Below are 27,487 nucleotides of genomic sequence, written 5' to 3' on the forward strand. Positions count from 1 at the left end.
TTAATGCATAGTGAAATTTATATTTAAATGTGTAGTAAAGGCAGCACCCGCGTTCATTTAGTTATGAACGCTCGTTGGGTTGGTTCTTACGAAAGTAAGCGAAACATCAAACCACCGCGCCGGAACGCACGCCGATCAACGAACGCCCGCGCAGCTCCCCTGCCGTGGTTTGAACCGTGGCGACACCGACCGGAGCGGGCGGAAACTAATGGCAAACTGTTCGCATGGCGACGCAGTGAAACATCCCCCTCGCGAGGGGCACGATCAAATGCAGAGCATTTCCGGGGGCGCACGACGTTAAGTAGTTTGCGTTACGTTAATGTTGTTGCACGTGTGGCAACTGCTGACGAGAGAGCGCTAGTCAGCAGTAATTTGAATGAGTCAAGGATATAAGGCGCGTTCGTAGCCTCCCATTCTGTGTCGGACTTGTGGCGCAGTGGGTAGAGCACCATGTACATTGCGTTCTGCCCGCAGGGTCGAGGGATCGAAACCAGGCGCCGGATAGTATTTTTTTTATATAGCGTAGGGGGAGGGGTGCGGACTACGACTACGGACGCCTGCGGAAGTCAACGCGGGTGACATCGTGAGTTACTAAAATGCTCTGCGTTTAAAAGAAAAGAAATTACCGAGTGCTCTTGAGCGTGCGCCTCAGGACGAGCACCCGGCTTCATTCAACTTGCCCTTGTAGAACACTCTGCCCAGCGTTTGTGACGTGATCTCTCGCATGCTGTTCTACTCGCCAGTTCCCGTACACTCGCGCCGGAAGTAGGCAGCACCGAACAGCTCGCGCTGCAGACGCCGAGTTCGCGAACCCGGTAGCCGCCGTTTCGATCACGTCCTACACGGTCCACCTTGTTAAAAACGATCGCGGCCGGCCACTCATGGAGAGGCTTCAGGAGCAAGTTAGGAAATCCATGTCAGGTGCAACAGCCGGGTCTCCGACGAAGGGAGAGAGAAAGAGAGAGAAATCACCTTATTTTCCGAGCAAGTTGAGTAGGAACGCGTGGTGGCTGCCGGCCGAAGGCTGGCGTCGGCAGTGGCGGCTCGGTCAACCAGAAGTAGCTGCGCCCTCGGTTGCGAGCATCCGAGCGCGTCCTCCCACTGCTCGACGCTGGAGATGGGGTGGAATGGGCTAAGAGGACAGGCCCACATGCCGTGGCGTCCTGGGAGTCACAGAGGGGACAATTGGGCGCAAGGAACTCAGAGGAGTAGGTCTTGTGGAGGAGGGATCGAGGGGCGAGGGAGTTGGTCTGAAGGAGTCGCCATAGGCGCCTCTGAGCGTTGTTGAGGGATGTGTGGGCAGTGGGAAAATGGGGGGAGGAGAGGGGGAGGGAGAGGCGCCAATGCTCCGTGGCTTCTTGATATGATGGTTTGTTTGAGGGTGAACTCCCCGACTGAGATCAACAATATCCTCAGTTCTTTTCTCTTCCTTTCTTCTTTAATAAATCACCACCACCACCTTCTTGATATGAGAGCAGACGATCGCGTGCCGACCGAGCACTGTGTTAGAGAGCTGGAGCGAGCCCAGAACGGCTGTTTAGTTCTCGTGCTGCTTTGTGGGCCGCCTCGTTGCCTCCCACCCTAGTGGGGGCCGGGGTCAAGACGATGTCGAGTGGTTGGGTATGGGGATTTTGGAAAATCTTGAGTGCTGTAGCCGAAAAGCTACCACGAATGAAGTTTTCAATGGCCGTCTTTGAATAAGTGATGATAATGTGTGGTGGCAGCCTGGTGAGGCGGGCCAGGGCTATTGCCGCCTCTTCCGCCGTTGCGGGGCTTACTAAGATGTCCGTACGGTGAGGAAAGTGACCCGGGGAGAGCCCGCCAGCTCTCCGGTTCCTCCAGCCTTTCACCATCGGTACAAGCTGGGGAAATGTTTTTGTTAAGATATGTGGCTGAACAGCTTCGCCAGTGATTTGTCAGGTCAGCATTTGTATTTTGATTACGAAGGTAGAACTACCAAGCAAAATGGTGGTTTCACTGAATAAAAGCTCTTATGAGCATCACATTTTGTTCAGGCATACGTTGAGTCTAATTTATTTATTATGTCCTCCGAATTTATATTTCCGTAAAAGCAATATTGGTGAATTACAAAACTTGCACAAGACCCCTCTGTACAAAACCCATACAAAACACATGGGTATACAGTTCCACCTACCATTCTACATAGAAAATCGCATAACTTGCAAAAATATGTAATCCTTCGTCATTCCACGATGCAATTGTAATCTTTTTAAGATTTGTTAGAGAAAGAGAAACGCGACGTTAAAAGGAACTCAGGAAGTATTTTTCACACTAGCAAACTTTTATACATTCCTTTAAATGGTTACAATACCCCCTTTTACGTGCCCCACAAAAGCGCCTGGTTTTGTCGCTGTGCCCTTCGGTCACTATGCCTTTCTGACGCGTGCCCTTTAGCCCCAGGCTGTTTTCTCCCTGCCCTGTTACGATGCGGGCTGTTATGTCAATGCTCCTTTGTCGCGTGCTGTCTCGTATTTCACTGTTTCAAAGGCGCCCCTGATTTCAGGTACCACGACATATTTAGCGTCGTGCGCTTGCGTTAAGCCCACAGCTTGCTTGCAATTGCTGTGCGAAGCATGAAGGCTACAGAGAACCCATACCCGGTTTCGCTCAAGGGCGTGCGTAAGCTCATAGAAAAAATAAACGTTTACACAAAAACAGAAATCACTAACATAACCGGATTTAGAATGAACTCTTCTGGAAGGCGTAAAACACAGCATACTTGGGGGCATTGCCACGAATGGGCGATAAGGCTGGTATGCTTCCGCAATAGACTTGGCAGGGCTAATTTGGAAGGACCCTGGGAAGGGCTATAGAGCCCGCATCCCACGCGCTGTGTTCACCACTGACCACAACACACACATTGCGTGATTTTTTGTTGATGTATTCTTGATATAACAAGAATACATTCCGGGAAAAGGCACTCCATAAGTGCGTGAAAAGCGTGAAAAACTCCACGAACAAATTTCTTCATTCCTGAGTTGAAGTTCAGAATTTCGCATTAATTATTATATTTGTCCATGACTGCGGGCATATTAAACAATCCAGCCAGCATTTCGGTGAAAGAGTGCTACCCCTAGCTGGAAATTCTCGCTTCTTTGCTTCGTGGACACGCTCCTGGCCACCCCGCCGAGACCGAGCTGCAAAAGCGCTTCCTTATGCATGTGCCGTGCTCCGCCGCTCCGGTATTCCATCGGGGATCCGAACCCCCTCACTCTACACTGTTGTTTAATGCCGCGCTTCAACATTATCGTTATGGCCTGTAAATAGTCGGCACGCAGTATATGGATTGTATGTTGCAATAAATGCTGCTCGTGATGTTTTATGCCGCCGTGAACAACGAACCCGCCGTGGCCAGCGCACGCGCGCACGTTTGAAGAGCGCGGTGGCTGTTTGGTGGGACATAATTGTGGGACCGTAAGCCATATTTATGCATTTATATGTAATTGGCGTGAAGATAACGCCACATATACGCATTTATACGGCGCACAAACACATAAATGGAACTTTTTATCAAACTACTTATTCCCCATCCTGCAGCCGCCCGCGCCTCGCAAACGTGCCGTGCGAACGCTCGGCGCGGCTTGTCCGTTGATCATAGAGTCGCGCAAATTAGACAGGAGGCGACAGGGTAACATCTTCCAAGGAAAATGTGTCAAGGCGACATCCGCCAAGAAAGACGAACCAAGCTGTCTCACACACCACTTGGATGGCAGCACCATCGTTCATTCTTGTTTCAGCCTAATTTAACAACGCATTTTCGGTGTGTCTCAACTGGTTCTACTTTCTATGACACTCTGTAGCTGCCTGAATGCACTTATCAGATATATTTGAAAAGAGTCCACATGATTATTTAGAAGAGATACAGCCAACGCTTCATTTCGCGAGTTTCTCCCGTCACCCTGCTTTTTATATTCAGTGCAGGTTTCAAGGGAGGGTATCAGGCGCGTACGCCAGCCTCGGGCTCCGGGACATGCCGCAGTGGAGAGCTGCAGATTTATTTAGATGAAAGGGTATCACATGGGGTGCCGTTTTGGTATATCGAGTAATAGGCTGTCTAGGTAGCAAAAGATTTGGGAGCGTCAGAAGACCACACCAAGCGTAATTGTTTTGCCCACTGGTATCTAGTTTAATCTTACGTAGCCCGAGTAAACATACAAGAGGTACTCTCAAGTTAAACCCATAAACCGAAGTCAACATCTATCAACCTGGTTAAAGCATTCGACCCCCGATAGGGGCTTCCGTCGTGATAGCTTAGTTCTCGAATTTTTCCTAGAACCAGTCACATCGCCAGCGCATGCATGCTTGCTGCATTCGCACGACTGCTGCAAAGTTCTTTTGCGAGTTCCGGAGACAGACGAGCAGTAGGCCGAATGATGGCGGGGATTTCGGAGATTATAAGCCAATGGTAAGGGGGGCACATGAAGCCTTATTCTGTCTTGGGGAAAGTCCGCCGCGACCAAGGCACCCTTAGACACGAAAGCCGCGAGGAATCCTTGTGTATTGCTTACTTACCCTCAGATATGACGCAAGCTAGTTAGGGAGCGTCAAACAATGTGTCAACGCGCATCTATCTTCTCTCGTGATATTTGCCCGCCCAACGCTCGCATCAGAAAGTGGCGTCCTTGGTTATATTTTAGCTGGACAGAAGTTCGGCGGGAAGTAAAAACAGACTTCCAAGTAAATGGAAGTTAAGCGGTGCAGGAATTCACATCAGACCTTTTACCACATCTATCGCAGATCTTGCAGTTTTCGGCAAGTGCGCGCACGCGTGCGTTCTAATTATGTGGGCACGTATGTTCGAGGGTAATCGAAGTAATCGAACACGCTCTCCATTGGCCGGAAAGTCACCCCCTCAGACCTAACACGATTAGCCGAATTGTGAACGCGATCATCATCCTGCCCTTTCATGTGCATCGAGGTGGGATATCGCACGGTTTACAAGACACACTGCCACCGCTCCATAGACAGAAAAAAAAATTACGGCTAGTGTCCCTCTGGACCATTGAAGTTAGAATGGAGGATAACACTTCATCCTTACGCACAGACACGCCATAAACAAATGCACACAGCCGGTGTCCCTATGAGTGTGTGTGTAGATTAATATAATTACAAATAAGTGTCTCGAAAAGGATGACATAAAAAAAAAATCCAGAAGCTCATCATGTTGCGGAAAGCACAGCGGAAGTAGTTTGAGCGTTTCTGAAACAAGAAGAAACAAATTTTAGGAAACAAGGTGTAGAAAAACACGCACCCTGATAGGGACGAAACTAACGACATTCGGATTACGTGTCCGCATGCCTCAACAACTCGTACACTTGGGAGCTGTATTGCTGCAGTTTTTCGGAGATTTGTGGTATTGTAATGGTATCTTATGTCTGGGGATATCACTCAGCGCTACCCCGCCAATGCGGAGTGAAGGGGACCTTCTTTTTAACCCCGATGCTCTGTCTAGAGAGCCTACAACCTGTAAAAAGCAGTCGACTGGCGCGAAACCCCTTTTATGTTACTTTTGGCATCATGACTGCCACAACCTACGTACGAATTATGCATGTAGCTTAAAATAATCTATACCAATTGCCCGACTGTCTGACTGACGAACTCATCAACGCGAAGCCAAAACTGGCAGATCTACAGACTTGAAATTTTTCGAGTACATTTGCGTCCTAGCATAGGGGCTGACTCAGGCGGGATTTCTCGCACTTATAACCGAGGAAAAGGGCGAAATTGTGTTTTCGTAAATTCGTGATTATATCGGTCACCCGTTCAATATCGAAGTGCGTTTTGCTAATATCTATAGGCTTTAGGAATATATAAAAAGTAGTTTTAGGATTTCGCACTAGCCAACACTATCGAGGTGATTCCGCATTCCGGAACGACAATGTGTGGTCCTAAAGATTCTCCAATAAACATTTCACTGATTCCTTTACCAAACTGGTTTGTGCTAACATATGTTACTGATACAAATGCAGAAAACCAATTTTAAAGATTTCGCCCTGCGACGCCAGTAAAAGGGCCAAATTTGTTTTTACAAATGACACGCCTGACGAGCCGGAAAGGCCAAATAGTTGATGTTTACGCCTAGCCAAAAGGATTCAAATTTCACGAGCACATTGTGATTACGGCGTGAAATCTCAATATTCCTATAAATCTTAAAAATTGCTTCACGTAGAGAGTGAAAAGCGTTGAAATACGTTTTCGATATTATTTTTTTATCGTACGCCATTTGAGATATTGAACTGGTTTTTGCGAAATAGGTAACTTACTCGGGTATCTAAACATTGTTCCACAAAATTTTTCAATGAAAATCCCATAATGCAGGCAAGCAGGATTTCGGTAAAACGGTGTATTTTTACACATTCCAGAATAACCGCACAACACCTCATTTGTTTTTACCTGGAAACGGTGCCAATCCAGTTGCCCAAAAATCTATTTGAGGATTTTGTCCTAACATGCATATAAAAAGGCCAGCAAGATTTTTTAATTACATCCCTCTGGACGTGAATTCAGTTGAATTTTCACCCGTTCGCATAGCGCTCGCTATGTGTTGGCACTTTCTGCAATCACGCCCCTCCCGTAGGAGCCCGTGTCATTTATCATAAAACCATGACCGATGAGGATCGTTCACACCTGCGTATATGACACTTCCCATAGGTAAGAATACCATCCCTTACCCAGTCCGCCTCCATCGTATGTTCCCAACGCAACGTCCTGCCGAATGCAACTTGTGTTTACAACCCGGCTATCCTCCTCATATCATATTACAGTGCAAGCAAAACGCCAAAATCCCCCCCTCTTCCATCCGCCCTTCCAACCCCTGAGCTGTGGGAGAACTAGGTGACTATCAGTGATCTGTATGTCCAGACACTTCTGGCCAACAGAACGAAGGCTGCCCGCTCATCACATGGCTGCCTGGAATAGGGAACCACTCCTACTTCACCGGCTCAATAAAACATTTTTCACTCATTCATTCACTCGCTTAAGCGCACCATCTTGGTGCCATTTGTTTAGCGAGAGCTGTAGTAAAACACGAGCTCCACATGTTTCCACTACCACGTTACGCCTCTGGTTTGAGCCCATGTATTGATTGACAGCAGGCAGTTCTAAATTGTCTACCACTTCCCGATGTACTACCTAATTATGAAAACTAACAACTAACCGAACACGTGCTATACCCATTAGTGTTGGTACTACGCTAGTTAGGAATAAAAGGATCGCAAAATCCATATACAAAAAACAAGCACTCTATCACGCCAGGAAGAGCGCAGTGGAAGGTGTTTAACCGTTTCACTAGCGAGTATAACCGTGTTTGAAATTTTGTAAACCGAATTGCAGAAAAAGACCTCGAGGACGCGTTCGCTTTTTGTGGTTGTTATGATTTGGGAATGCAAACGCATTGTTGTCCAAATGAACGCCTCTGAGCGTTTCTTGGAGATTTGCGCTGCTAGGGACGTTTTCAAGTTCTTCAGTGTGGTATGTTTTGCAATTTGGCAATCGAATTAAAGCCCGTTACTTATCACAGTTTCAACGGTATAGCATGTTGACGGTAGACAGGAAAAACTTGGGCGGTATTGCTCAGAATTCACGTGGTATTTTTTTTAGCACGCTGGGCTTTCAGCAACTTTTAGTGAGAGGTACACTCCTCCGATTCCGTTGTCTTCTTTTCTGACCATGATGTCTTCGTCGTCTGACGGTTAGAGGTATAGACTTCATTCTGGTACGATACATACTGCCAAGCAAAGCAGCCTCCCTCACTGGCGACTCATGAGTGGAGTGCAGGGTGGGCGATATTAAACGTGTCGCTACGAAAACGCACGGCCAGCAGTGCGTGGTCATTTCTTCTTGTGTGTTGGTGTTCGCCGTTGAACAATACACCTCTGCGGCTATAAGCTACGCCTTGTCGCGTATGACAGGTTTAGGCGTGTGATAATTTTGCCTGGTTATGTTAGCGTCAAAATAAATGGGAATACCCGAATCCCATGTGAGTTTCTAACAGCAGTCGCCCTTGTCATCTGCAAATCCCCTTTAGATCCACACCTAATTTTCTGCATTTATTACTATTTTTGGTGGCAGCATCGCTTGACTGGTTTGGCTACAAAAGCGGCGTCTACAGATCAGCGTCGGCTAAAAAAGCGTAGACAGAGCCTGTCGCCAAGCAGATTCCCATGATTACATAAGATCGAAACCAATCATTTAAATTTACGTTGGCTGTGGCGGCTTACCCAGCAGATCATGCTTTCCCGGGAATCGTCAAGGGAAAATTGCAGCAGCCACCACGTCATCCCTCCAGATTTAAATAAGTAAGCCCTAATGTTACACTTTCAGGTATAACGTCATCAGCAGGAACCCGAAGCTGGATGTACACTAAGGTGGCCGTGGCATACCATGTCGTTATGCTGAGCATTAGGGTCACCTAATGTTAAGGCTGAATACAGGTCTGACAACACACCCGCTAAGGTAGATTGGCCAGCGACGATGACAACAACCGGCAGAAACTCCGAGCCGATTCACTAGTTTCTTTTAGATGCGAAACATCTCAATGTCGGGGCTGTGTCCCTCCCTCCCTTGTTGTCGTTGTTGTCCGCCGTCCGCACTCTACTGCGCATGCGCGTCTCTTCAGCCACGTCAGCGTTTGGCCTGATGTCAGCGCAGTCCACTATAAAAAGAAATAGTTAGGCGGCGCCCGGTTTTGATCCCACGACTCTCTGGCCGCATCGGGAGGTACGTGGCCCTCTTCCCACTGTGCTACAAACCGAGACCGCAGCATATGCTACGAACGCGCCTTATTTCCTTCACTCATTCAAACCACGTCAAGAAGCTACTGATACAATGAAGGCACGCGAAGCTGAACGTCAACGCAAACGACGAACTGAAAACTTTAGAGGAGGATGTTGAATTTCCCGTGGGAAAGCTGTGGCGGGAAGCGCCACGCGCCTTGTAGCTCAACCAGAGAAGAGGACGAAGAGGGCGGCCAGCGGGGTTGGAGCGTGAGCACGCAATAAAGAAAGGCGAGAACCAGGAGGTGTTCGATCAGGTAACGCGGGTGTCGGTCTCTTCGCTGTCTCTGCATTTCTCTACATTTCTCTGTCTCTACATGGGGGTTCACACTACGTTCCCATTCGTGCTCCGATAAATGAAACAACATAACGGCAACACAATGGAACCTACACGGAACCCCCATGATGGTTCGCATCCTCCTCATGGTTCCCCATGGGAAATTGGTGTACTTTTTTGGCTGTGACGTCAACATTCCCACCACAATTCACACATAACCACTCAGGAGGCTTGGCAAGTGACAGTGACAGCTGCCGTGAGAAGATCAGTGTGAAGTCAACCCTACAAATGTTACTTCGGCGTCAGCTTACCAACCAAGTATTCACGCATACTCCCTCGGAAGGATGTTCCAGTGATAACCATCAGAGGCTCATGGCCGATTCATCAATTCCCATTGAAGTGACGTCAACACACCTATTTACACATATGTTTTTAAAACTAAACGAAACGTGATGCTTAGGCATTCCGACATCACAAGAGGAAGGTTAAGTGCTAAGTATCTTTTTGACTCTTTGCTGCTGTCGCGAGACGCGCGAACTTTGTTTCGTTCCGTTTTTGCCACCCTCTCTAACCGAGACCGTAAATCTCCCGGCGACGCTGTTACTGCTCAGGCAATACCGCTCTGCCTCGGGGCATTGAGTTCTACATGGGCCGTGAAACTCGACGCCTTGTGGTTGGGTGTGTGTACGACGTACACAACATCCGCCCGCCGATGTCAGCCTTGCATGCGGCTGCGCTGAGAGCGCATTTTACGAAAATGGCTTCAGACAATATGTCGCCGTCGTATATCTTTACTCGCATAAGCAAAGTGTGAATTTGCATTCATATGGAGTTTTGTAGTTTTTGAGCTAACAATAAATATTCTGGAAGTTTATTTTACTCAGTTCTAAGCGTGTAATTCTTCTTTTGTTTTCGATCGTTTTGAATCGCTGGAAGTTTAACCCCATTTTTGACGTGTTAAGGAAACGCAGATGCGTAGAAAAACGGTGCCCGACAGCCGTAGTTACTCAGCACGCCCCAGTTGTTTTCAGCATCTAAAATTGTTACGCAATTTTGTTACGAAACACTAAAATTGCTACGCCAAAGCCCAATACTCGAATTTCTTGACCATGCAGCGCGTGCTTTTGAGCAAAGATATTTTATGAATCGATTTTAACGCAAGGATAACACGATCCGCAGGCACCGTGCCACCTCTGGGTACTGCACGCAACGGCCATTTCCCGACCCATCGAAAAACACATCTGAAGCAAATTACTGTAATCTCCGAACGCGAAATTCCGCACTGCTGTTTAGCGTACGTGAAGCAGCAAGGGCAATATTTCCGAACCGCACGGCAAGAACATTTTTATTGCCTCAAAACACCGACTCGCCCCAGTGGTAGATGGCGGATATCGTTAACGCCAAGAAGAAAGCTGAACGCGTAGCCTGTATTTTACATTTACTGGGCCACTCCGATTTGCCTGTCCAGTATGGGCACGTGCGGACTATGAAGCGTTTCGCGGGTGCAAGTGGCGAAATTCAAAACTGAAGAATAAGTAAGCATAAATTTATGACTCCGCCATTCTTTTTTGGTTCGAGGCTCAAACGAACAATCCACTGTGGGCTGCATGAGACGCCATATACATTACTTTCCTGTGAATGCATATATAAAAAAAAAGTCCTCTAAAACGACGGCAGTGTTACGTTCCTGAAAAACGCAGCTATCAGCAGCTGCATTGATATATCGTTTGTATCAAGCCATTTCGTACGAAAATTTGCTTGGACAACTGATTTAGAAACGCGAGGGAGCGATCACTACCCCGTTCTCATATCCTCTCACAATGCAGCTGTGCGTCGAGGTGGAAAGAGGATCAAACTCACGGACTGGGAAGCCTACACAGCCCGCGTAAATATCAGAATTACGGCGGCAACTGGAGACGACGACCTGATTCCAACCATGACCAACTGCCTTCAGGAGTGCTCCCGATCCACGGTTGAGCGTCTCAACCTGAAGCCAGACCAAGAGTACGAAAGGTTACGAGCCCTTCGCAGGCGTGCGGAACGTAAGGCACGACGCACAAAGAAATCAGAAGACGTTCGAGAGGCTCGCAGAATGCAGAGGCAGGTAAGACGCCACTTGGAGAAGCTGAGCAGACAGCGATTGCGGGGCTTCTGCTCAAAACTGGACGTTCGCAAGCCCCTATCGCGAATTTGGCGCGTCGTTAAGGGAATGCGCAGCGATATTCAGCAGCTGCACCCATTCCGCGCGCTATCATTGCACGACGACATTTCACTGAAGGAGGCGGCTGAAGAGTATTGTAGGTTACTGTCTACAAGATCAGTACCACCAACACGCCCCACAAGTGCCCCCTCTGAAGTCCCGCCTGCGGCTTGCCCCGCCATCGACCTTCCTTTTTCCATATACGAACTGAACGCCGCAATTTCTCGTGCGAACAAACGCTCTTCACCGGGTCAAGACGAAATAACTTACGAGGCCATTTCTCACCTGTCCCATCACTCTCGGTTGCGTCTCCTAGAATACTATAATTCAATCTGGCTCTGTGGCACAGTACCTCCCCAATGGAAACTAGCTAAGCTAGTGGCCATCCTAAAACCCGGTAAATCACCAACGACTTATGACTCTTTCCGACCGATAGCTTTGCTAAGCTGTGTCGGCAAAATTATGGAGAAAATGATTTTCAGAAGAATGGCCCCGTACCTCGAGAGCAAAAACCTCTATCCGCCTCAGATGAACGGCTTTCGCGAAAATAGAGCAGCCATTGACAATGTGATTGCTCTAGTTTCATCTCTGGAAGAAGAAAAATATAATGGATATGTTCCTATTGCCGTGTTTTTAGACATTACATCGGCATTTGATTCAGTTTTTCATGATGCCATTCTGACATCCCTTGCTGCTCTTGGGTTTTGGTGGAAGACTTTACGTTTGGATTTCAAGTTACCTGCAAGGGCGACAACTTTTCATGTCCACGCCGGACGGCCCAACTTCCTACTATACTATAGAAAAAGGAGTACATCAAGGAGCCGTCTTGAGCCCTCTGCTATTTAACCTTACTCTTATCCACTTAAAGCGAGTACTCCCACCTGGTGTCCACGTCACACTTTATGCGGACGATATCTGCATCTGGAGTGCGTCACGATCGCGTCGTACCACGCAGCAAAGGCTGCAGAAAGCTCTCGCAAAAATATCTGCGTACCTTTCGCCGAGAGGACTCCACCTATCTTCCGAGAAAAGTGTCGCCATTGCTTTCACTCGCAAGCACATGAAACGATATCCACTGGTTCTCGGTGGCCGCACCCTGCAATATGTGCGAACCCACAGATTCCTCGGAATTTTAATAGACCGGAATCTTTCCTGGGGTCCTGAAGTGAAGAAACTCCGTACAAAAATCACCGCCATCTCAAAAATCCTGGGGTATCTCGCCGGCAGTCGCTGGGGCAGTGACTGTCGCTCTATGGTACTGCTTTGCAAAGCCTATGTCGACGGTCTATTGCGTTACAGCCTCCCTGTCCTCCAGAAGCTCCCGCCCACAAGCAGAAAGCAGCTAGATGCGGCCAGAAACAACTGCCTCCGCATCTGCCTCGGCCTCCCGAAAGGGTCGTCGTGCCTAGGTACGATCGCTGAATCTGGCTGTCTGCCTCTGGAAGTGATTCGACTCCAGGAGACTGTGCGAATACATCTGCGACATCGGCTGCACGCCAAGAGCCGTATACTAACACGCATGTTTGAAGATGGTAATTCGAGTTTCGGGCAAACACTCAGGACATTAAATCTTTTTGTTCCCTCCCAGGCACCAAAAGCAATGCCGTCTAATTTTCCACCCTGGACCCTCTCGCCCCTACATATCAGATGCAGCATCCCCGGAATCGACTCCAAAAAGAGCATGCCTCAAAGCGTACTCTTACAATTAACACTTCAGCATGTCAGCTGGCTGTACTCTGACGCAAACCACATCTTCACAGATGGCTCCTGCACATCTGAGCGCAGTTCCTCCGGAATATTTATTCCCTCTACTGACCAGACGTTCTCCTATCGCCTCGAGCGTGCGACATCATCGATGACCGCCGAGCTTCACGCGATCAAGGAAGCTATACGCTACATTTTACGTCAGCAGCCAAAGCAATGGACTGTTTTCACAGACTCGAAGGCGGCTCTCCAAAACCTGCGACGCAGCGACTGCTTCACCCTACATGAACATGCCTCTCGCAACATCACATACCTGCACCACCTTGCCAACGACGCTGGACACCGTATAACGTTTCAGTGGCTTCCCGGTCACTGTGGTGTTTTAGGAAATGAGAAGGCGGACGAAGCTGCTCGCAGGGGCCTGGAAATGCGCAATGTGAGGAAGATTTTTTTCACTAAGCGTGATGCCACAACTATGGCGAAGGAGCTTGTTTCAATGGAACGGAACCGCCTCTGGTCCCTTCCAGATCACCACCATGCCTTCCTACGCTACATAGACCCTGAGCTCAGGATGAGGCCGCCAGAGGTACTTCCGCGCCGATTAGAGACATTATATCACCGACTTCGTCTCAACGCAGCGCTTACGAAGGCATACCTTTTTCGACTTGGTGTCACCATAAACCCTTACTGCGACAACTGCGGGTCACCGGAAACCGTGAAGCATTTGCTGCTGGAATGCTCTGCATACATACACGCAAGATGCAGTCTTGCGCAGAAACTAGAGCGCCTCAGCCCAGGACCAATGACCTTGAAAGTACTTCTTGGTCCATGGCCATCTCCACCAGCTCAACGCAAAGTACTGGAGGCGTTGTTCGACTATCTGGACGAGATTGGCGTCGCTGCAGTGATTTAGAGTTTAGAAGACAGACTTTGTAATCTTACTACTCACAAACTGAGTGTCATTTTCTTGTTATTTTTCTGTCTTCTTTTATTTCTTCTCTTTCTTCCTCTTTCTTCTGCCCTGTAATCTATGGGGCCTTTTCTTTCCCCCTCCCCCTTCCCCCGCCGAGTAGCATGTCGGTGTCGCAATTCCGGCAAACATCTCGGCCTTCTTTTCTAATAAAGAGCCTTCTCTCTCTCTCTATCCTCTAATTATTCACAGTATCCAAGGGCGCTAATTATATGTCGGTCGCATCATCTCATTGCTCGCGCTATCCAAGGCTGGTAATTAGAAGCTTTCTAAACGATTTCTTCAGCTCATCGTGGGATTTTATACGTGTAAATTTGGCAATTTTTCCTGCACATTCACATTGCCTAAACTGTATACTCCGCCTATACAGCCATATTATTAGTCCATGCAAACCAGCCGTGTCTTATTGACCTTTTTTTTCACACGCAGTTTACGCTGGCCACACACGACGGCCAACAGGACCAAATGCAATCCAAGGGGGCACTAAAGCGTGAAGACATTCTCTGAGAGCGCGCAACATTTAGCATAAAAAGAAGTGGCAGTGCTAAAAAGCTGATTTTCGTTTCGTTTAGTATAACGCCCAGACGTGGTTTGCGACCCGGCACAAAGCGCGCGCAAATTAAGCACCTACCAAACATGTCGTCCACGCAACTCCAAAAAACCAGCCTTAGACAAGACAGTTTCTTCTATTATCGTAATGCATGCAGCAATTTCTTCAGACAGTGACTGGAAACAATATACGCTACCCAGCCTCCCCAGCCCATCAGCTGGAAACGATCTAACCCACGCGGCTCTGCTAGGCCCACCACACCTTACTTTAAGCCCCATCCTCACCCAAGTCCCATAATGACAATAGAGTCAAGCTTTGCGGCATACCGGGGGACAATAGAGAATTACAGCAGAGCGGATAACTGGTCCCTGTAAGGTACCCTGTAGCTGACCGGCTACGGTACGACAGTTAGAAAAAACTCAGTGTATAATTAGTCAACAGTAAATTCTGCTTGGAGGTTGTGTTAGGAGATGGAGGTACGATTCTGCGCGCCGCTACCATGTTCGCGCGTCCTTAAAGTAGCGGAGTGCTCCCGTGCTCTGTGGCAGAGCATACCACTACTTGCGCCGTCCACGTGGGCGCCTCACTGTCGGTGACTCAAACCGTTGCTGCGACAGCCAACGTATCTGCAAGTTGAGAACTGACCTGGCGAGGAGGACGCCGTAGTCGAGATCTTCTCTTCCCCTGTCTCAGGCTCAACGAGTGCCGCTGCTGCTGGCCGCTCACGAACGCGGAAAGAGCGTTCGTGTGTCTGTACTGTGTTCGGGCCGTGTGCAGAAAGTGCTAGCACAATTGTTTGACCGTTGGCGCTTTGGGTATAAATAAGGTGCGCTTCCGAGCGCCAAATTCATCCGTTTCGGAGCAGCGAATCCATGCTGTCGCTCTGTTCAGGTCGTGTACTGTAACCTTGCCCGGAAGGGCATTGTTCCAGTATTGCTTCAGCTCATCTCTCGTCATGCAGTAAACCAGTAAATTTTGCCTGCGGCTTCTTGTCGTCGTCACCAAGTCAGCAACATTTCATTGCCGCTCACCACTACGCTACCGCGCATGACGGAGGCGACGGAGCCCGGTTCGGGGACGCCTTCCCGATGGTAACAACTGGTTGTCAGCGGTGCGATGGCAACGTCATAACTGTTGCTATATGCATAATTATTAACACCGGGGTACAATTGCTTAAAAGCGTAAGTTTTCGTGGCGACATGGTAAATAAGGCGTCTCTATCAATTTCAGTACATATTGTGGGGACAAAGTTAGGATTCCAAAAACCAAGAGTACAAATCTGTCAGCTTTAAGGGCGCATGGGCAGGTTCACCGACCGCGTTCCGGGCGCCGTACCGGGACCGGTTCTCCGCTCTGCTATAACTCTATGACAGAGAGTTTTAGCTCTCCGCGTGTACCGCATGTTCCCTGTATACCGTGTGTACCGAATCCCGACTGCGCTTACGTGCGCGGGCACGACGAGGTGGGCTACCCCTCAGCGGAACAAATACGCGGGCACGGCAAGGGCTGGCCGCACGTCAGCGGAGCTAAGCCACCCTACCGGAACGAATGCGCACATGCCCAGTCGGGTCCCAGAACATACAGTACGCACGGAACACACGGTACACACTGCTAGGTAAAACCTTCTATTGTACCCCACCGGCAACTCCACGGTCCCTTGCATGCACCGGGGACTGAGTTAGGTAGCTTGCCTAAAAGTTTTGATGCGGATTTTCTTTTCAATCTATCATACATTCCGCAAAACAAATGTAGTCACGCAGGTTATGTTGACCAATAAACAGGCTGGATAACACCGTAAAGCACGTTTTCAAACTAGTGCTGCCTCACCACCTTTGCATGCAATTTATAGAAGTCGTCGTCACCTTCAAGATGTTACCACTGGCAGGCTCTTATATATACTTATAAAAGGAAGTGCCCGACTGACTGACTCACTGAATTACAGACTGACTCATCAACTCCCAGCCGAAACTTCTGATACCTGCAGAGACTTGAAACTTCGGGAGTATATTTCTCTCGTGGCGTAAGGGCTCACAAATGCGGGATTTTCGGAAATTATGCCCCTAACACAGGAAAAGGGGGAAATGGTGTATTCCCCAATTCGTGTTTCTCGCTAATATATGTAGCCCGTAACATTCTCTACAAAGTAATTTTACGGTTTAGACCTAACCAAAACATGCGTGAATATGCATTTCGGAGCGAATTGGGTATTTTTAAATGTCCCCCCGTATATGTGTCACTGCTGAGTACATCCAATTGGTTTTTGCTGGCACATTTTGCTCAATGAAATGCACACATCCAATTTTAAGAATTTGTCTTTCCTACGAAGCTTAAGAACTGAAAAGGAATTTTTTTTTAGTTTTACTCCTCACGTACCGAAAAGGCCGAACAGTTTATGGGACTTCCCAGCCAAACTGCGCGTTCTAGATGCTTGAAACTTCAGGAGTATATCCCTATGGAGGTGTAGGAGCTCAAAATGGCTAATTTAATAACATATTTCACGGCTGCGAGAGTGAAAAGCGCTAGCAAATTTTCCAACATTTTTTTTCTTGTTACTGCAGGCCCGTTGATATATCGAATAGATTTTTGTTCATATACATAACCCATACAAATGTTTAATAACTGTTTTACTAGCGGTCGCCATAACAGCAACCTGACAGAGAATCAGGATTTAGGAAAAATTACGTGGTTTTACCGATTTTTCACTAATGTGCTATTCAACCGCAGAGATACTCAATTAGTTTGTGTTTACAAATTCTGCCCATGCAAATCTGCAAACACCGATTTCGCTATATTGGCCAGCTGTTGTCTTTAGCCTACACCCCTCAGGAAGTGGAATTCAGTAGAATGTTTGCGTGTTCGAATACCACGTCCGATCTCTTGGGACTTTCCGTAACCAGATGCCTTGCGTAGGAGCCCATGTTATTTATCGTAAAAATGTCCCAGGCGGCACAGAAAGTGTGCCCCAAGACCGGCCCGTCTATGGCCGCTTTCTGGCATGTCCGGCCAGCATCCAGGTTCTGGCAGCCACTGATCATGCGTTGAACGGCCAACATTCGGCAACCAGCGCTTCGGTATTTTTCCGTCGGCCCGTGTACGGACGCACAACGGCAGCTAACCGGCTGCCAGATATTCAGTTCTCTTACGGCTGCCGATGTTGAGAAAGAGAACGGCCGAAGTACGGCCTTAGGGCATTCGTTTTTTCTTCGGGAAGCGGTAATCGGCCGAAGCACGGCAAGCGACCGGCCACAGAATACGCGTATTCTTGCGGCAGTTGGTGTTCGAAAGGAGACCGGCCGGAGCGCGGCTGCCGTGCATTTGTTGTTTCAACGGTGAACCGCGCGTCCGGCGGTAGAATATTCGTTTTCTTCGGGCAGCCAGTGTTATGAAGGATACCGGCCGACGTACGGCCCAGAATATACGTTCTTCCTTCGGTTAGCTGTCCTCGGCCGAATTACGGCAAGCGAATGGCCACAGAATATTTGGCAACCGGTGTTCAAGAGGAGACCGGCCTACGTACGGTATCTGGTTATACGTCATTTTTTCGGCAAACGGCATATAGCCGAACAACGGCACGCGCCTGGGCGCCTTGGAAGGAGACCAACCGGTTTTTTCCTGGGGGGAGAAAAAGCCGTTACGGAGCCGAACGACGGGGACGCGTTTTAAAGCAAAGCTTTTTACCTCTACCCCTTAAGGGTTCTTTCGCGACCGTTGGTGTCACCAGAAAACTCCAGCGAACAAATAAAAGAATTTCGTGGCACCGCCGGGAATCGAAACTGGAACTAATAGACTAACAAAGCGAGAGCCCGTTATCTTACCGATTTAGCTACCAGCCCACGAGAAGACGGGAAAGACAGGTGGTGTACTTACCAAGCACATCTACGGGTTTAGCCCCTGTGTTCTCGCTGAATGCCACGTGAAAGCGTCACGCAACCACTCACGCCCGTCTAGCGGCCCTGTGCGCACCTTGCTCATGTGCTAAGAGTTACAAAAATTAAAGGAAGCTCACACCAATGCATGGCATCTCACTTCTAGTACGCCAATGTGCTAAAGCCTCTGGCCTCCAGTTTTCACGTAAAAAATCACAGCTCCTTGTCGTCCGCCCTCACGCCAAATCAAGGAATACATTCAAATACTCCTTGATGGCCAGGCCATCATTCCAAGCCCCAACATCAAGATCCTGAGCCTACATCTCGAAGCTAACACCAAGAGTGATGTCTCCTTGCAGCGCCTAAAAAATAGCAATAATCAAATCATACACATGATCAGGCGAGTTGCCACCAAGAAGCGAGGCCTAAAGGAATTCGGTACCTTTCGATTAATTGAAGCTTTTGCCCTCTCGACAGCTACTTACGTCAACCCCCTGTCTTATTCTCAACAAGGAAGACATAGAGATGCTTTATATAATGATCAGAAAGGCGGTCGAGCAGGCCATTGGTCTTCTCATGAGTGCGTCCACACAGAGGCTGCTTAGCACGGGGCTCCACAACACGGTGGAAGAGCTGATAGAAGGCCACCTTTCTAACAAGAAGGTCTGACTCAGAACTTCGGTGGGTAACCGCATGCTTCACCAGATTGGCTGGGCAGCCCAGAATGTCACTCTGCTTGACGTACTCCCAGACTCTTGGCGACTAAAACTAAAGATGCTCCCTTTGCTTAGAAATATGAACCCCTCACATAACGAGGGTCACCGAAAAGCACGGGCTCAAGCGCTAAACACCACCCTCGGTGGGGATCATGCAGCTATCTACACAGACGCCTCCAAACATCGAGGGCAGCATTACGCCATTATCGTGGCTACCTCCAGAACCAACCTCCTTGCGTGTACCTCACTTAGGACCCAAGAAATGACGGCAGCAGAAGAGGCAGCCATCACCTTGGCTCTCACTCAACCAGGGTTCCGAGGGTAGTCACCGATTCCTAGCAAGCCTACAGGAATTACCAGTCGGGTTTGGTGTCCTGACCTACACTGCGCGTGCTAAAAAACCACTCCCCAAACGGTTCCATTCAGCTCATCTGGACACCTCCTGACGCTTAAATGGAGGGCAACAAATACGCCCACCCAACAAGCCTGCGCTTTCACCTCCCGTGCTATGGAGCTGCACGAGGACAGTCACCCGCTTGTCACGTTCAGGGAGGTAACCCAGCATTATCGCCTTTTGAGACAGACCGTACCTTCGCCTTACCCTGACCTTTCCAGAGAATAACAAACTACCCTACGGCTCATACATTCCGGGCTCCTTCCCACAGCCTACGCGTCTTCACTTAATGTATCCGAATCGCTACGACGCTGAACGTAAATTTTGCTCAGAAGCAGGAACACTCCGCCCCGTAATCGGGGTGTGCGACTTTAGCCCTGAGCACCCTCCTCTCTTTCCGTCAACTACCCAACTAGAGCAATGGGAGATGCTGCTGTCCAGGCCCTCTCTACCTACCCAGCTTCAGCGGGTGGACAGAACACAGGCCGCGCGGAGTGCATATGGGCCCGACAGAAGGAATCACTCCCCAGGGCTGCACTCTGGGCCGTTAAGAAATCTTTACAAAAGTGTTTCTTCCTCCTCCTCCTCCTTCTCTGCCGCAAATCTCGTCGCCTACGGCCGCGGCGCAGAGACGGAGAAGTCAAATCGTCTAACACCGGTTTGGAGCTTTGCTACACCGGTTTTGCTACACCAATACAACTCAACCAAACACCGTTCATGCATCATGCATTAATTTAACCTTACCAAGAATATCTCGTTGAAGTAATAAATGGTGTGGTTAAGTGCATTTCACTTCTCTCTGGTTTTACTATTTGTAGAGCGATGTGAGTGATTATAAGCGACGTCGCATGGGTAATCGTTTAAAGCTTTGCTTTCCAACCAGATTCACGGGGTGAATTGGCGCGATTTTTTTTCATCCGCTCCGTGTTTCTACGTTTTAAATGAACGAACATCGTTTGTCAAACAGCAATGAGTGTTCTCGGTGAACGGGCAAGGTGCAAGGACTCACTGCACATTAGCAGGGAACCTTTTAGGCCATCGAATTATTGCCACAAGAACACTGTGCCACACCGACGGGTGACCTAAGCCTCGCCAGTCATCGCCGCTACCACGCCTCTGCCGCCGGCTTCGTCGACGCACCAGCTCGAGGCTATTCGCCCCCTCAAGAAATGGAGAGCATTGGAGACATCGACCCGGCAGAGATGTCCGATCCGAGATGGGGATGGTTCACCAAAATAACTGGCCTTCAAGGGCGTCGAGAAAGCGGCCACCACGCAGGAGCTAAACCGCCACCATGTCAAGGACTCCCCACCAAAGAAAGGCAAGTGCGAGCAAAAGCGCAAGTTATTCTGCTTACAATTAAACTGCGACAAGCAATGTTGCACTATGTTGTTGGTGATAAACGTAGAAGAGACTCGCTCGTGCATTGGTAGGATCAACTTCATGCCCTGCACTGTGTTACTTCATGGGATTTTACGACTGCCTATTGAGAAAAAAAAATTATTTTAAATTTGCGATAACAAGAGAGCCTTGTCACTGACGAAGCCTAGCTGTTAATTTAGTTCCGATGTTTGAAGGTGAGCTTAGCTACTCTTGGGATATGACTCATTTGGGTAAAGATAATCGCCAGCATCCTAGCAAACACGGATTTTGTCAGGATTTTCTTGCTCAAAGCAGATTGTCGAGTTCACCCACTATTTGGCTCTTGCAATAGATAAGCTTAAAGTGGTTGACTGTATATTCTTGGACTGCCAAAAAGCAAATGATGGTGTGTCATATCACCTTCTGCGTAGTACATTTCATCCTATGAACTGAATGAATCGGTTTTTGCATTGTTACAGTCGAACACGGATATATCGAACACGGGTATATCGAATTATTGTCTATATCGAACTCAAGAATTATCCCCTTGAAAATTCAGTGTAAAAGTATAGGAATTCGTACGTTTATATCGAACGGTATTTTTCCCCGACATTTTGTATATCGAACGCCGCGCAAGCTGAAAGGTGCTCTTCGGCGGTCGCTGCACCCCCGATTTCCGCGGTCGCTTAGTGCCTTCGCCGAAACCCGACAGGGACAGAAGTCGGGGCCTCGGAGAGTTACGCTTGCCTTCTCATGGATAACTGCTCGGCCAACCAAACCACCTGCGAGCTCGACAACATCGAGCTCAAGTTTCTGCCTCCGAACACAACAGCCAGGCTGCAGCCGCTCGACCGCTCGGCTAAGTAGTTCAAGCTTGGGTACAGGAGGCGACTCCTCGATAGGCGAACTTCCGCGTGGGTACCGAGCTTAAAGTTGACCAGCAGGGGGCCATACACATGATGACGGGTGCCTGGAACAGTGTAAAGCAGAGCGTGGCCAACTGCTTCCGGAGGGCAGGCTTCGTGACGGCTGAATTTTCGGAAGCTTGCGAAGACGGCGACAACGACGAAGAGGGCATTGACGACACGTTTCGCGAGCTGTCGTCCCTTTTCCAGGCTGCTGTTCCAGCCGGAGTGTCTGCCGGCAACTTCGTGAACGCTGACAGCATTTTCTTAGGCTGTATCAAGCGCGGGTGACAAGGATATCGTAGCTGCGGTTGCAGGAACTCAGGCTGATAGCTCGGGTGGCGAAGATCGGACAAGGATGCGGCTACACGATCATACCCCACCGGTGAACTGGCGGCTGCGTTCAGCTTCATTCGACGTAGTTGTGGCGACATGGAAGTAACTGGGCTGTCGCACCTGGATATCCTTGAGAAGATCGAGACCAGCGTCTTTAATTCCATATACAGGACGAAGAAGCAGGCCACGATCAGCAATTTCTTTTCACGCAAATAAAGCATCCTCTTGCGTCGTTAGTGCTGAATTAGTTGTCATTCATGAATGCGCCGATCGGTAAGCGGTCGTCCGCCACAGGTGAGGTCTCCTAGCCCATATTTTTTATATCGAATTTTTCATATATCGAACTATTTCGCGATCCCCTTGGAGTTCGATATATCCGTGTTCGACTGTATTACTATTGGCCCTATAGCTTTGTTAAAAAGTACTGTGTAGTTTACCGGACTATAGCGAATGAACGTGATTCCGTATACCTGCAGCTTTATTCGAATTTAATAACATCCTGGTGTGCTATTTCAGAAAAGTTTCTGGATGTTAAACAGTGTTTTAACGGCACGTTTACAAGAAAACCTTCATTTCAATGGAACACGTATACCGTAAATTATGCTGCTGTGACAACGGCCGAGGAATATAAATACCTAGGAGTTTATTTAGGGAGTGGTTAGAGGTTAAATAGGCAGGTTCACACCATAATAGTTACGGCTGAATATGTTTTTGGCTTTCTCAGACGAAATTTCAGTGAACCTCCATCTAACTGAAAAGAACAACAGTATTTCACTCATGTGCGCTCAATCTTGGAGTACGCATGTGTTTTCGTGGATCCCTACACCAAAGAGCTGGTTGATACGCTCGAAAACATACAGAATATGTCAGTGCGATTCGTATTAGGTAATTGGCACGCTCAACTTAGCATGAGAGAAAGTAAAAGTAAACTGAAATGGCAGGACGTGAAAGATCACAGACGAAACCACAGGTTGAACTTTTTTCGTAATATCTATCATTCGAAAACTGGAGTAGAAGGGGAGAAGTATGTCCAAGCGCCATTCTACATATCGCAAAGTGGGACCGCTAGCTTAAAGCAAATTATTAACTTTCCTTTAAAGGTGACGCCTTGCGCGATTCATTTTATTTTACATCAATACTGCAGTGTAATTATCTTCCACGTATGATTGCATTAACTGTTTATATTGACGATTTTCAGCGCGCTTTGTAGAATTATTTTGTTATTTTGTCTCATATTTAATGCTTAGTGTTATGTATCTCCCTTCTGTAATGCATGCAAAGGCAAGCAGGCATCAAATAAATAAATAAGTAAAACAATGAATAAATAAATGAATAAAAATAAATAAATAAATAAATAAATAAATAAATAAATAAATAAATAAATAAACTTCCAGAGGCACAAGTTTGCCTCCGACGGGTTGAGAACCCTGCGGATTCAACCTTGACCAATAAAATATTTATTGCCCTATTCGTTGCAGTATGCAAGGTTTCCTGTATGCATGCTACCATTGCTATGTTACTGGTTTGAAACAAATTATGTAACTCTAATTTTACGCCTTTCCTTGCGTGAACACAGAGGGATACAACTGCAGCCACCTGAAGCAGGGCGTCATTCGCAACGCGTCTAGAATTTTTTCAGCGTAGTATGATATTAAAAGAAAATTAAGTTCTTTTGTACTATTAAGTGGTGTGGACGTATGCTCATGAAAACAACATTAAAATAGATTGAAAATGAAAGTACCTGTTCGCTCCTTCTTAGGATCAGCCCTGCGCAAGATCATCAGAAAAGTTGATCGAGTAGAAAATGCCTTTGCAAGAAAAATGGGCAAAAACTGGACATACTTTGTTGTGACGGAGTTATATTAAATGCTCCTGAGTGTTTTGTTGAGAACCAAAACGCTTCGTAAAGGCATTCACGCCGGTTTTATATACAGCAAAATTGGTCAAGCAACTGTTATAAAAATAGTTTATGTAGTCATAGCATGAAAGTGTTCCGGAATATTGCCCTAAAAGAAATTGGCTAACTGCGGCGCAATTTATCTCTCTGAAATTCAACCCACTAAAGTATGCGCCCTCCTCCGCGCCCCCCCCCCCCCTCCTCTTTCCCCGTTTATTACAGGTAAGCCGCCCCACAGAGGATATCAGGACCTGGACAATACATCTACTCAAGCTCTACAAAGAACTGAATATTTTCTGTGTTCGGCAGTAAAAGAGGCACAGCAATTAAAGGAACGACAATTTGTGAGCACTGTTTAATAAATGAATTTTGCTGTCAACTGAGGCTGGAAATTAAGCAAGGCTGCGCTGAAAGCTTGACGGCTGGTGGTTGCGCGCGAGCTCACTTTGATGTGGCTGCATTGGACCCAAAATGCTGGGTTTGTGCTGCTTCTGCACTGCGCGAGTGAGTAATCTGCTTGCGCGACATGCAGTGACCGGCCTCAGTACAGTTAACGTACTGTGGCTGAACTCCAATGCCCGTACCACGGCCGTATTTCCGGTAGCTTTAGTCCGGCTGGAGTCCGACGACCGCATCTCGGCTGTCCTCCGGCGGCCGTACTTCGGCCGTACACGGGTGGCTTTGGAATGGCCGGAGCCCTACGGCTGGAATCTGGCCGTATGACCGTAAGCCGGTCGACTGGCCGACGGACACTGGCCGTTGGACAGCCATGGGAGTACGGCCGTATACGGCCAAAAAGCCCACATTTGGACATGGGCCGAACATAGCTGCCGGAAAACGGCCGGACAGAAAATCACCGGCCAAAGTACACCGGCCTGTTTTAGGCCGAACAGTCCTGTGCTGCCTGGCGTGAGTGATGGTTATCCATCAAACCTAGTGAGAGAGTACTTCGCAGGGGTTGAAGGATAGAAATAAAGTTCTTTTATTGACATGAAGGATGGGGCGCGGTGGGCGCCGTCCTAAGGGTCGCGACGACTTCAGCCGCTCGAGAAACGAGCTCCTTCTGGAACTGGGTCCGAGCGGCCCAACGTCTCCACACACTGTTTAGGGGAAGTAACGGCAGGGAAAGGGCCTTCTGCAAAATCCCACTTTTTGTGTTGGAAGATGGCCCTTTAACCGGAGCTAACGATACGCCTCCAGTACGAGCCCATGTGTTGAGAGCAGGCGCGAGTTCCTGTCTAGCCCCGACCCGACGACCCAGCTCGCGCTGGCAGCCAGGGGCCAGGAGTTGCTAGAAGCATATGGGACCCCAGAAGAGGGTTCCACCCCGTCCGGTGCCTGCGTGCACTAGCCATTACCTTTATTGGGCTCAATAAAAGCTGATTCTCACTCTCTCTCTCTCTCTCTCTCTCTCTCTCTCTCTCTCCTATTTGTGTGCAACTCCACGGTGAAATAATTAATCATGACAACTAGAAGATAACCCAACACGTGTTATACTTATTATAGTTATAAGTATTGTGGCCCACCAGGTCACCGCCAGGTACTACCACTAGTACGTAATATAAGCTAACGTAACTGGGTGTTTCCTACCAGTTACGCTAATGTGGGAATCATTTTACTGGCGTTTGCCGCTTTATGTTGCTTGGAGGCTGGGGTCGAGGAAAGTAGTGCGCCGCGTCTCTGTACTTGGCCGGCGCGAAGAATTTCGCATCAAACTTCGCGGGAGCATGGTGGTGGATCTTATAGAGTTCAACACCTTGAGATACACGTCGTTCAACTTCACCCTCCGGTTTAACCTATCGCGACACTTGCATGACAAGGATCAGAGTTCCAGGAGCTGAATTGTTTTACTAAATGGGTAACTTGTGTCCCAAGGAGAAGACGTCACATACATATCTTGAGGCAATGTCATACCACTAGCAGCAAGCTTCAGCCATTGTCGGAGGAAGCTTTACTGGCTGCGTAGACGGCAGAAGATGCATGGGAACCCATTGGGCTATTACGGATATCACTGTCATCTACACAAGACAATTCCAATATCCAGTAGCCATCGTAGCCAACAACGCGAGAACCTATTGATGGAAGCAGTCTTGAAGCGTTCCTGTAGCTCCGCCGGCGAGGCTTTCTAGACGCTTCTAGAAGCTTCTTGCTAGACACCTGCGTAACTTCAAACTAGACGTTTGCAACAACTTCTTGTTGCCGTCTGAAGGACTTCGTTTGAACAAATTTTAGAAACTTCTTGCACCTGTAAACAAGAACCTCCTGTCTAGATCTCGCTACGACTTCCGGAGTCCACCCCGCACCCCTCTCGGGGTGCGCACCACTCTCGGGGATACTGTTACCGGTACTGTTACCAGATATCACCAAAACTGACGCGTCGAGCGAGACTGCTTTGGGACCATTCACTCCTGCAAGGCCTGACGAGCCTGTAATCTATACTGAAATGCATTTCTTAGACTGCCGGAGTTGAAAGATGTATCATCGCACACCGAGCGTCCAGTCTTGAGTGTCCCAGAATCTGCCGCTAAGATGTGAAGAGAGCCGGTACCAGTATCTGAGGCTAGCCTGTGCGAACAGCTGAAGCTAAGCAGGCAGTGCCCCGGAAGATAGTTTTGCCAGAAGTTATAGATAATAGTATTTTGAGCACTTGCAAGAGCTTATGTTTTATACACAGAATTTGACCTTAATATACAATCCTCGTATTCGTACTGTGCACATGAAAACTGATGACAGCGGTAACCATGCGAGGGAATCTGTGAATATTGAAAGCACTCCCGCTTTATTAACAGCAGAGCTGTTAGGGCCGACACAAACCCGTTCATCGTGCACAAAAACCCCGATGCCTGAAGAAAAAACTGTGGTTAGGGAGGTCCCGGGAATCGAACTAGGGGCGTGTACGCCTTGAAACCGGCAACCTAACCACAGCGTCACCCCAAAGGCTCGAGGGGTACGGGTTAGCAGCGGTGAGGAGCTATAACATGTGCAGCCAATAGGAAATAAAAAAGCGCTTCCCGTGGCCGGAATCGAAAGGCGATCCTTCGCGTTTTAAACCGGCGTCTATCCGATTGAGCTATCACCACATTCCGGGCGCACAGCATTTCCTTTGGGTCCCTAGCGGGGACGTTGGCTTTGGACTTGGCTGCGGGTTCTAGCGCGTGCTAATGGAAGTCCACTTTGGGAGAGGTGTGAAAGCCTGCGAACGACACGATCAGGGCCTGTTAACCATGGAGAACTTTCAGTAACAAGTTCAGCAATAGATGTGAGGTGATGACATTTAGAGCGAAAACTTGGCGCCTTATACTAAACAACTAGAAAGCAAACTTAGGTCAGCTCGACGGGCCATGGAGCTAATAATGATCGGAGTATCACTTAGAGACAGGAAACGAGCTTCCAGAATTAGAGAATAAACTAGAGTAGAAGATATGATAGTTAAAAAAACGAAAATGAAATCGGCTGGCCACGTAATTAGGCGAACTGACAATCGGTAGATTACCAGGGTGACAGAGTGGACACCG

This window comes from Haemaphysalis longicornis, unplaced genomic scaffold (assembly GCF_048455015.1).
Source record: "Haemaphysalis longicornis isolate Haplotype H1 unplaced genomic scaffold, Haemaphysalis longicornis Haplotype H1 scaffold_1, whole genome shotgun sequence".
Taxonomy (NCBI): domain Eukaryota; kingdom Metazoa; phylum Arthropoda; class Arachnida; order Ixodida; family Ixodidae; genus Haemaphysalis; species Haemaphysalis longicornis.